The sequence below is a fragment of the Elephantulus edwardii genome, unplaced genomic scaffold, assembly GCF_000299155.1.
Source record: "Elephantulus edwardii isolate Elephantulus edwardi_28Jun2011 unplaced genomic scaffold, EleEdw1.0 scaffold00367, whole genome shotgun sequence".
Taxonomy (NCBI): domain Eukaryota; kingdom Metazoa; phylum Chordata; class Mammalia; order Macroscelidea; family Macroscelididae; genus Elephantulus; species Elephantulus edwardii.
The window spans coordinates 1,744,607-1,754,757 of record NW_006400117.1 but is presented as its reverse complement, the minus strand read 5'-3'; the positions used below and the strand labels follow the sequence as shown (position 1 = coordinate 1,754,757).

General features: G+C 46.2%; 1 protein-coding gene across 1 annotated transcript in view; it reads left to right on the top strand.

Annotated features, from left to right (window-relative positions):
- The first annotated feature begins 6 nt into the window (after window positions 1–6).
- TMEM44 (transmembrane protein 44) overlaps window positions 7–10,151 on the top strand; it is a 62,444-nt gene continuing 52,299 nt past the window's right edge. The window contains exons 1-3 of the mRNA XM_006902095.1: window positions 7–97; window positions 1,071–1,197; window positions 3,414–3,507. The gene's annotated coding sequence lies outside the window, so the exon portion shown is untranslated. The remainder of the gene's footprint in view (window positions 98–1,070; window positions 1,198–3,413; window positions 3,508–10,151) is intronic.

The window sequence follows — 10,151 nt, the reverse complement described above, 5'->3', positions numbered from 1 at the left end:
GGGACTACCTGGACCACTGCTTCGCCCGCCACCGCGTCTGCATCTCCTTCGGCCTCTGGATCTGCGCCTCCTCCTTCTGGATCGCCTCCCACACGCTGTAATGGGAACCAGGAACCGGGCCCCGGGGCCGCGAGGGTGGGAGACCGGCTTTGCCGTGGGGGGGACACCACTCTGCAGGCTCCCTCCTGGAAACCGGCAGGGAAGGGGGAGGGACACGGGGATGCACAGTTCCAGGACCGAAACGAGCCCTGCTCTGTATTCTCAAGTCGGATACTTCTTTCCGGATTCCGCACACACGGGGCCCGGGCTGCGTGCCAGCAGGAGGCGGCTGGGTGGGCAATGGCTGGGGCCCCTGGACGGGAAACCAGTGCCGGGTTTGCTCCTCAGCTTTCCCATTCCGCTCACGCTGGGCGCTGGGACCAGTTCAGGGGCGGAAGCCCAGGAGAAAACCTTCACTCCGAGTAAACTCAGGTGTTCCTTGTGTGCTAGGTAATCCGCGTCGTCCCTGTCAGGGATGGCAAACGGGAAGAGACTTTGATTCTGTAGGAAGGTGCTTTGGGACGGGGAGGGAGACAGACGCCAGCCTTACCTCCCGCAGACTCTTGGATCTGGTGGGGGGAAATGCGAGATTATTCACTACAGAATACTGCAAACGCAGGTGAACTCATGCTTGCCTTAGTCTTGGGTCAAACTTCTCTACAGTTTGGCTACACGAATTGGGTTTCTTTTCTAGCCCTTACTCCTTTGAACTACAAAACCTGGCAGCTAGTCTGTGTTTGGGAACGGGGTAGTCATTAAATTGGGACTCCAGGGTTTGTGGGAGGAAGGGGATTCCTCTTATTAGAGGGGTGCGGTCCCCTGTTTTCTGAGGGGCGTGGGAGTTTGACAAGAGATTCAGAAGTCTTTCGACCTTTTTTCTTTTTCCACCTATAAACTCAGTTCAGAAATACTTGCTGATTACCTGAGCACAGATGCTCTGTAAGTACACGAAGTCACAGTTGTCCTCTTAAGATACCTGCCTGGCCTGTCCCCAAAGTGCAGCTTCTGACCACGCCTTCTCTGTCATGCAGGCTTCTCTATCTGAGATGTACAAAGAAGTCCAGACAGGACCAGTCTGCGCTGTGTGCCGCATGCTGCCTCCTGACCAGCCTGTGTGACACCGTGGGGGCTGTGCTGGCCAGACAGCTCACCATCCAGGTATGTCAGGCCCACAGGTGACAGTGGCTCCGTCAAACTCAGGCGAGATAGGCCTTTCTCAGAAGAAGCTGTGGTGACTTGACTTCTGTGTTGTTCTTCAGCATGTGAGACGCAGTCTTGCCTCAGGGTCCAGGCCTTTGTTCTTTCTGCCCCTCCTGATGGCCCAAGGTTCACTGCTCACCTCCGTCAGGACCTGCACAGATGTCATCTCAATAAATCCTCCTTTGATTTTGAGCTTGACGTGATTTTGAGCTTGACGCTGTGATCCATCTCTACCACCAGAGCACCTCATACTTTGCCTGGATTTGTTTTTGTGTGTGTGATGTGGGCTTTGGGAGCATGTGTGGAAGGGAAAATTTTGAGTTTTCTAAAACTCTAAGTTGTCAAGCACAGCTATCCCAAAACATAGGTCTTAAGGAAAGCCTCTTGGGTCAGTGGTGCACACTGTAAGGCACCTCGTGGGACTGGGCCTGGCCTGTTCCCATCCAGGTTGCTATGAGGCAGGGAAGTCGAGTGGTAAGCACACAGCTGTGGATGGTTATAAACCTTGTGCTGACTAATATTTTCTCAGAAGTAAATCACCTTTCCTTTTTGGGTGCCTGTTCTTGTTAATTGATGGAATGAAATTAAGCTCATCAAGTCGAGTAAGAGTAGCTAATCAGAATTGACACCTTTGAGCTGTGGTGTTGGAGAAGATCACGGAACATCCCGTGGACGGCCAAGAGAACAAACAAATGTCTTGAAGGTGCAGCCAGAGTGCTCGTTGGAGGCAAGAATGATGAGACTTCGACTCACGTACTTTGGACATGTTGCTAGGAGGGGCTATCCCTTAGAGAGGGGCATGATGTTGGGATGGGTGGAGGGCTGGCGAAGGAGAGGAAGATCCTCAACCAGGGGGATTGACATGGTAACTGCTGCAGTGGACTTGTGTGTCAGGAAGTGTGAGGCTGGAGCTGGCTAGAGCAGGGTTCAGATCTTTTGTTCATAGGGTTGCTATGAGTCATACTTGACAGCACCTAACAACAACCCAGTGAAAGAGAGGAAACCCCTCGATGAGATGGATTAACTCAGTGATTATAGCAATGGGCTCAAGTATGTAGGAGCTGGTGGGGATGGGACAGGGCAGGGCAAGTGCAGAGCTGTTGTCCTACGGGTGCTGTGGGTCATAGCTGCCTTGATGGCATTTGACAACAGCAATCCTGACCGAGGGAGCTGTGATGGCTTAGTGATGGTGAGTGGAGCTGTTAACGCAAAGACCACGCTACTCTGGATTTCTAATCTGTCAGCAGCTCCCCAGGAGAGAGATGACGCTCCCCTCCTGTGCAATTTGTAACCTCTGAAACCCGCTGGGGAGTCACTATGAGTCAGAACCAACTAGACAGATAGAGTTATCTAGACTATTAAGAACTTAGGAAATGAAGGACGCCTCATACAGAAACTCATTCAGTCTTCAGACCATCCTAATGGTATGAGAACTAACTTTACTACGGTCACTCCTCTAATGATTCCTACTCTACCAGAATTCATACTGCAGAACTCATGTTCTGAACCATTAACTGGACTGTTGTCATAGCCAATGCAGTCGATTAGCTTATATCCCTCCCCAAGGAACTCAAGTGGTACAGTGGTTAAATCAGAAGATCAGCTTTTCAATCCCAGTCTGCTTCCACAAAGATTATAGGCTTGGCGACCTGGAGCAATTCTCCACTCCCCTACTGAACCATTTTAAGGAGGATTAACTTGATGACAACACGCTTAATTTTTTGTATACTTCAGGTGCTGCTTCTGGGAATGTTCCTTTTATTGGGTCATGGAATCTGCTTGACAGTCTTTGGAGGGGGCATTTTATGCCCATTTTACAGATGAGGAAACTGATACCCAGAAACGTGCAGTGACTGAGCCAAAGTTACACAGCAAAGATGACACCCACAGTGGGAAGTATATAGAGTAGGCTGAGCTCTTGTCCCAGGCTCCTGGTGGGTGTCTGTGTGACTAGGGGTCAGTCAGGTAAAAACACCTGCCTCCTCATCAATCTCATGGCACTGGCTGGTGGCCTTTCTCACAGTTGGGGGAGGCATCCCAGGGCTATTAGAGGTGGAAGTGCTGTGTCCACCTCCAGTAGCATCTGAGGGAGAGGAGATCCCAGGACAAGAGATGCTAATGAAAGATGTTTGCATGGTAGGACTATTTCTTTCATCTCATTCATCTCTCCCCAGGTTTTCACTGGTGCCTACCTAGCGACTATTGACCTAGTCAACTTTATATTCATTCTCTTCCCAGTGTGTGGCTCCAAGTTCAAGTCACATTCGGGTGAGTATGTGACCATCTGTTTTATCCAATCATTCCACTGCTCCCTGCCACACCCAATGCTGGGCCCTTACACAGCCCAGAAAGTGCACCAGGTTCTGACCCGCAGTCAGAGGAGGGAGGGAGGGCCCTAAGTAGTGTGCAAAAAGGCGTGGGTACACTGTGGGCAGCCAGAAGGAGGGGAGGGGCCGCAGGTGTCAGAAAGGGATGTCATGTTGGAACTGAGACTACTGGCAAGGGCCTCCTGGTGATAAAAGCAGCGTGGGCAGAGGTCAAAGGAGCAGTAGTGTAAGGTTTATTGTTGCTATTATGCCACTAAGTCAACATAGTGTTCATAGTGACCTTATGAACAAGAGATAGGACCTTCCCCTATCCCGTGCCATCTTTATCATCTCTAATATGCTTGAGCCCAGTGTTACAGTTACCTTGGCTCAAGGAGGTGACAGTGGTATCTCAGTGTGAAGGCCCAGGGTGGTGGTCAAGTGCATCTATCTCTCGAATATCAGAAATAGATGCCAGCAGTGAGTGGGTGTTGTCATAGTTTCTTAGTTCTACCTGTTCTACCCTGCTTGCTGAAACTGAGGAGGATCTGAAGCACTTACTGTAGAAGGCCAAGGACTGCAGCCTTCAATATGGATTGAAGCTCAACATCAAGAAAACAAAGATTCTCACCACTGGACCGATTGGCAGCATCATGATAGATGATGAAGAGATTGAGGTTGTTAACAGCTTCAGTTTGCTTGGCTTCACAGTCAACGTGCTTGGCACCAGCAGCCAAGAAATTAAAAGATGTATTGCATTGGGAAAGTCTGCTGTCAGAGACCTCTCTCCAAAGTACTGAAGAGCAATGATGTCAGTCTGGAGACTAAGATGTGCCCGATACAGGCCATGGTCTTTGCAATCACTTGCTATGCATCAGAGAGCTGGACAATGACTACGGATGATAGGAGAATTGATGCCTTTGAGCTGAGGTGTTGGAGAAGAATATTGAATATATCATGGACTGCTGAGAGAACAAACAGGTTCATCCTTGAGAGGGTGAAACCTGGTTGCTCTTTGGAAGCAAGGATTCAGAACCTCCGTCTGACATACTTTGGACATGTTGCAAGGAGGGACCAGTGCTTGGAGAGGGACGTCATGCTTGGTAGGGTGGAGGGACAGTGCAGGAGAGGAAGACCCTCAATGAGATGGATTGATTCAGTGATTGGGGTAATTGGGATAGGTGTGTCGAAGAGAGTGAAATTGGCACAGAATAGAGCAGGATGTATGTCGCTATGAGTCACAGGCAACTCAACAACACTAACAACAACACTGTAGGGAGTTCTGGTGGCTTAATGGTAAGAATCTGTGCTGCAATCCTAAAGGCAGGCAGTTCAAATCCACCAGCTGCTCTGTGGGAGAAGGATGGGCAAACTCCTCCTGTGTGGTTAACTGCCTCTGAAAACCCACTGGAGGGTCAGCTGTGAATCAGTTAGACTTGATGGGTATGGATGGATGCAAGGAGACTTGAAGTCTGAGTTCGGGGCAAGGCTCTGGAGGGAAGCCTTTCCCTGGTGTTCTAGGGGAAGGTCCCTTTTCAGCTTCTTTCTGTTCATCAGTTCTTCTCCCCGACATGTTTACTTTCCTTCCTATGCTTAATCTGCTTTAAGAAAAAATTATTATTTGGGTGACAATTTACAAAGCTAATTGGTTTTCCATTCAACCACTTATCCAAATTTTGCTTAATAACAGTAATTATTGAATCCCAGTGTGTATTCTCACTCTTCCTCCTTCCTTTCTTCCTGTGATTCTCATCTTCATTCACCCTGTTGTTTTACTGTCTTCTTGCCTTCTGAACTTTACCCCAAATGCTGCCCTTTTGGTTTTATGTGCTTGGTAATTCTAAGGAACATGACTTCCTAATCTTCTCCTTTTATGACTTAAAGAGATTAACCTCGGACACTGTTATGGCCTCAGTAACATAACAAAGGAAGTGCTCTCTTCAAATAGGATTACATCCATTGTTGTGTGCCATTCAGCGGATTGCAGCTCATCTCAGCATTGCCTCAGAGGCCTTCCTGGATGGTAGACTTTATGAGAAATACATCTCCAGGTCTTTTCTCCGAAGGGGCCACGAGTGGGTTTGAACTGATGACTTTTTGGTTAGCAGGTGAGTGCTTCAACCACCTTAAGTAGTGCTGGGCTGGAAGTGACAGGTGGGCTGAGATTGGCTGAGCAGGTGGGGCTCCTGGGAAGGGGCAGAAACGTGTGTGGATGTCATCTGACAAGAAGAGAGTTGCCCACAGCTGTTGGTGCTGCTCAGAAAGAGAGATGCTATTATTAGAGTTGCTCGGAAGTGTACCGGTCTTGCATTTAGAAGACACTTTCACAGATGTTTTTAGAAACAACACCTTCTATAGCCAGTTTTATATGAAGAAGAATGTAGCATTAGGATCAGAGAGGTGTGTTATGCAAATGAAACAATGTTACTTACAGAAAGTGGGGGGGGACTTTAAGCATTGCTGTAGAAGATCAAAGACTACAGCCTTCAATATGGATTACATCTCAACATGAAGAAAGCAAAAATCTTCACCAGTGGACCAAAAGCCTGGTAGACTGAGAAAAGATCAAAATTGTCAATGCTTTCATTTTACTTGGATCCACAAGCAGTACCCATGGTCACAGCAGTCAAGAAATCAAAAGACGTATTGCACTGGGGAAATATTCTGTCAGGGGCCTCTTCAAAGTGCTGCCGAGCAAGGATGTCAGTTTAAATATTAAAGTGCACCTAATCCAAGCCATAATAAAGATGAGGGTGCACCTAATCCAAGTTTCTCCTTGAAGGCTAGGATTTTAAAGTTCCATCTCACATCCTTTGCGCACATGGCTAGGAGACCATTCCTTGGAGAAGGACTTCATGCTTAAAAGGGTGGATGGGCAGTGCAGGAAAGGGAGATCCCAGATGAGATGGATCGATACAATAACTGGGGCAAAGGGGTAGATATGTCACAGTCAGCGAGACTGGCTCAGGACAGGGCAGGCTTCAGAGCTGTTGTACGTAGAGTCGCTATGAGTCACAGGTGACTGGATAGCAAATAACAGCAACAACAATCCAAGCCATGGTCTTTCCCATCATCTCCTGTGCATCTTAAAGTTAAACAGTGAATAAAGATGACAGAAGAAGAATCAAAACCTTTGAGCTGTGATGTTGGAGAAAAGTACTAAATATCCCATGGACTGTCAAAGGAACAAACAAGGCTAGAACAAGAGGAAGTGCGATCACGGTGCTTCTTAGAGACAAGGATGGTGAAATTCATCTCACATACTTTGGGTGTATCATCAGAGGAGACCAGTCCTTGGAAAAAGATGTCATTCTGGGAAAGTAGAGGGTCAGAGAAAGGGAGAAAGACCTTTCCCAAGATGAGTTGGCACAGTGACTGTAACAATGGGCTTAAGTATATTAGTGATGAAGAGGATGGCACAAGATAGAACAAAGTTCAGATCTGTTGCTTGTAGGGTCACTATGAGTCAAAGTCGACTTGACGGCACCTAAACAACAACATAGGGAGCTCTGGTGGCCTAGTGGTAAGAACCAACACTGCTGTCCCAAAGACATGTGGTTCAAATCCACCAGAAGTTGGTGTCTGCTCAGATGTGATTTGCTGCCTCCAAAACCCACCAGAACGTCAGCTACCAGTTGGTCCCAACGTGAAAGTACAGAACAACAACATAACAACATCCAGGGAAGTCAAAAGTTGAATTACATTGGGAAAATCTGTATCAGGGGCTTCTCCAGAGTACTGAAGAGCAATAATGTCAGTCTAGAAACTAAGGTGTGCCTTTTTCTAATCCATGGTCTTTGCAATTACTTGCTACTCATTAGAGAGCTGGACAATGACTAAGGATGAGAGAAGAAGAATAGATGCCTTTAAGTTGTGCTGGAGAAGAGTCTTGAACATACCATGGACTGTTAAGAGAGAACAAACAGAGAGAGGGAGGGAAAACCAGCTTGCTCCATGGAGGCAAAGATTTTAAAGATCTTTCTGACATGCTTTGGGCACGTGGACAGAAGGGACCAGTCCTTGGAGAGGAACGTTATGCTTGGGAGTGTGGAGGGACAGCGCAGGAGAGGAAGACTCCGGATGAGATGGATTGACTCAGTGACTGGGGTAATGGTAGTAGGTGTGTCAGACAGTGAGGCTGGCTCAGGAGAGAGCAGGGTTCAGAGCTATTGTATGTAGGGTTGCTATGAGTCAGAGTCGACTCAACGGCACATAACAACCACAGTGGCATAGAGAGTTAAACATTGAGCTGCTAACTAGAAAGGTGTTTAGTTTGAACCGCTGAGTCACTCTGAGAGAGAAGGATTAGACAGTCTCCTCCTCTTAAGACTTGCAATCTCAGACACACTGTGAGGCAGTTCTGCCCTGTCCTGTGTGGCCTCTGAGTCAGAACTGAGTTGACGGCAGTGAGTTTGAGTCTTTGACCAGAAACTAGGGTTTAATAATAAGTGGCAAACAAGGCTATTATGCTGAGCAGAAGGAGGCTGGGGTTTCAGACACGACTGTGTACAGCAGTCACCTGATCTGGAGCCTGTCAGTCACTGGAGTGGCCTTGTCTCACTTCTCTGACAGCTCAAGGATGGGCAAGTGTATAGAGACCTAAGTTCATGGGCCAGGAAACAGGAAAAGAGTCACTGCTGAGGGGATACTGAGAAAATCTGGGTAATAGTGGTGGTGGTGGTTTCACAAGATGAATGTGATTAATGTCAGTGATGATACCTGTGAAAAATGTTGAAATAGTAAATGTTTTGCTGCATGTATGTTTAGTCAAAGGGGCAGAATCCATAGAGAATGTGGGCTAACCCCAAGGGTGCAGTTTTTTTTGTTGTGTTTTTTGTTGTTTTTTTTTTCTGATGGTTCTCATGCACTCACAGCTGCAGAGGCACAAGATGGTAAGTGTCCTTTAATGCAAGTTAAAGCCTCCGATAATCTAGTGGAGGACTGACTTGAAGTCGGTTCTCTACTGCAATGAGCTCGTTGAGCAGTTCACAAAAAGTATTTCCCAAAACAATTATGAGATATCATCTCACCCCAGTAAGAACAGCAAAATTTAACAGAACAGCAAACATCAAATGCTGGCAAGGTTGTGGAGAAACTGGAACCCTTATTCACTGTTGGTGGGAGTGTAAAATGGTGCAACCAGTATGGAAGGCGGTATGATGCTTTCTCAAAAAATAGCAAATAGAAATACCATTTGACCCAGCAATTCCACTACTGGGAATTTACCCTAAAGAAACCATAACTGACACCCAAGCAGATATATATGCACACCCATGTTTATTGAGGCTTTGTTCACAATAGCAAGGAGTTGGAAACAACCTAAATGCCCATCAACAAATGAATGGATAGAGAAGCTGTGGTATATTCACACAATGGAATACTACGTTGCATTGAAAAACAAGGAACTCATGTATTATTATTCAAAATGGATGACCCTGGGGGACATTATGCTGAGTGAAGTATCTCAGTCACAAAAGGACAAATATTACATAGTACCACTGTTATAAATTGGGACTGATATCGGGGTTGGGGGAGACTGAGAAAGAGGGGATAAATTACGTATGCTGCATTGAAACAGATGAGGGAGAAAACTGTTTAAAAGGACATATGATTAGGTATTATTGTCATGACAGGAGTCCAGAACAAAGGCTGCATAGTGGAGTGGATTTGGGGGGAGGAATTGAATAACAATGAAAGAAATTTTCTTTTACTTTTCAAAGAGAAAAGTGAACTAGGGGAAGGAAGGGTGGGCAGGGAGAAAAGTGCAACAATGAATGAATGGGAATCCAAAGTCTCTCTAAATTTTCATGAAAATTAATAATAATTTTTTTAAAGTATTTCACTAACTAGATTTTAGATATCAACTTAAATCCAAAGTTTAGATTTACCACAACTGTGTAGTGTTCCAAACAAATAAATTACACCAATAAAATGGATGGAAACCTGTGAGAGCTGGAACTCAATGGGATTGCCTGGTGTTACCTGGTCTTATAAGTCTCCGCCTTTGACAGAGTGTAGCCTTACACATTTCTATTACTCATTTTAGCAAAAAATATTTGAGTTTTCCTTCTTTGATAGGTTTCTACTTTACGCAGGTTCTAGCTTTCATGGATATATAGTCAGTATTTTAAAATCCTTTATAATGAAGTTTAAAATATTTTGTAAGGGGGGAAGTACCAAGGCTTGTGTCTGATTGCGGAGATGGCCAGGCCTGGAGAAGGCATAAAGAGCCAGTTGTGTAGAGATAAGCAATGAGTCTTTTAACTGTGTGCTTTATTCAGATGCCAGCAATCTGAGAGAAAACAGCAGTATTGATGCTCTAAAGATCATTTTCTGACATCTCAGGAGCCAGTGAGGTTTTTCAAGGGGCTGGTCAAAGGGAGTAGTAAGGGGCAAGGAAGGTGGGTGGGTCCAGAAGGGAAGTGTTCAGGGGTCCGAAAAGGTGTTTGGTTCCCGTGATGGTTGGTTGTCAGACGTTCTGTGTCTGATGTTCAAGGTCTGTAGTGACGAGGCTTCCTGGTCGATGGTGCATTCTTCAAGAAGTTTCTCGGGAATTTTTTTGTTTGCTTTTGGTTTTATATCAGTGACTTGGTCTCAGATCCTTAA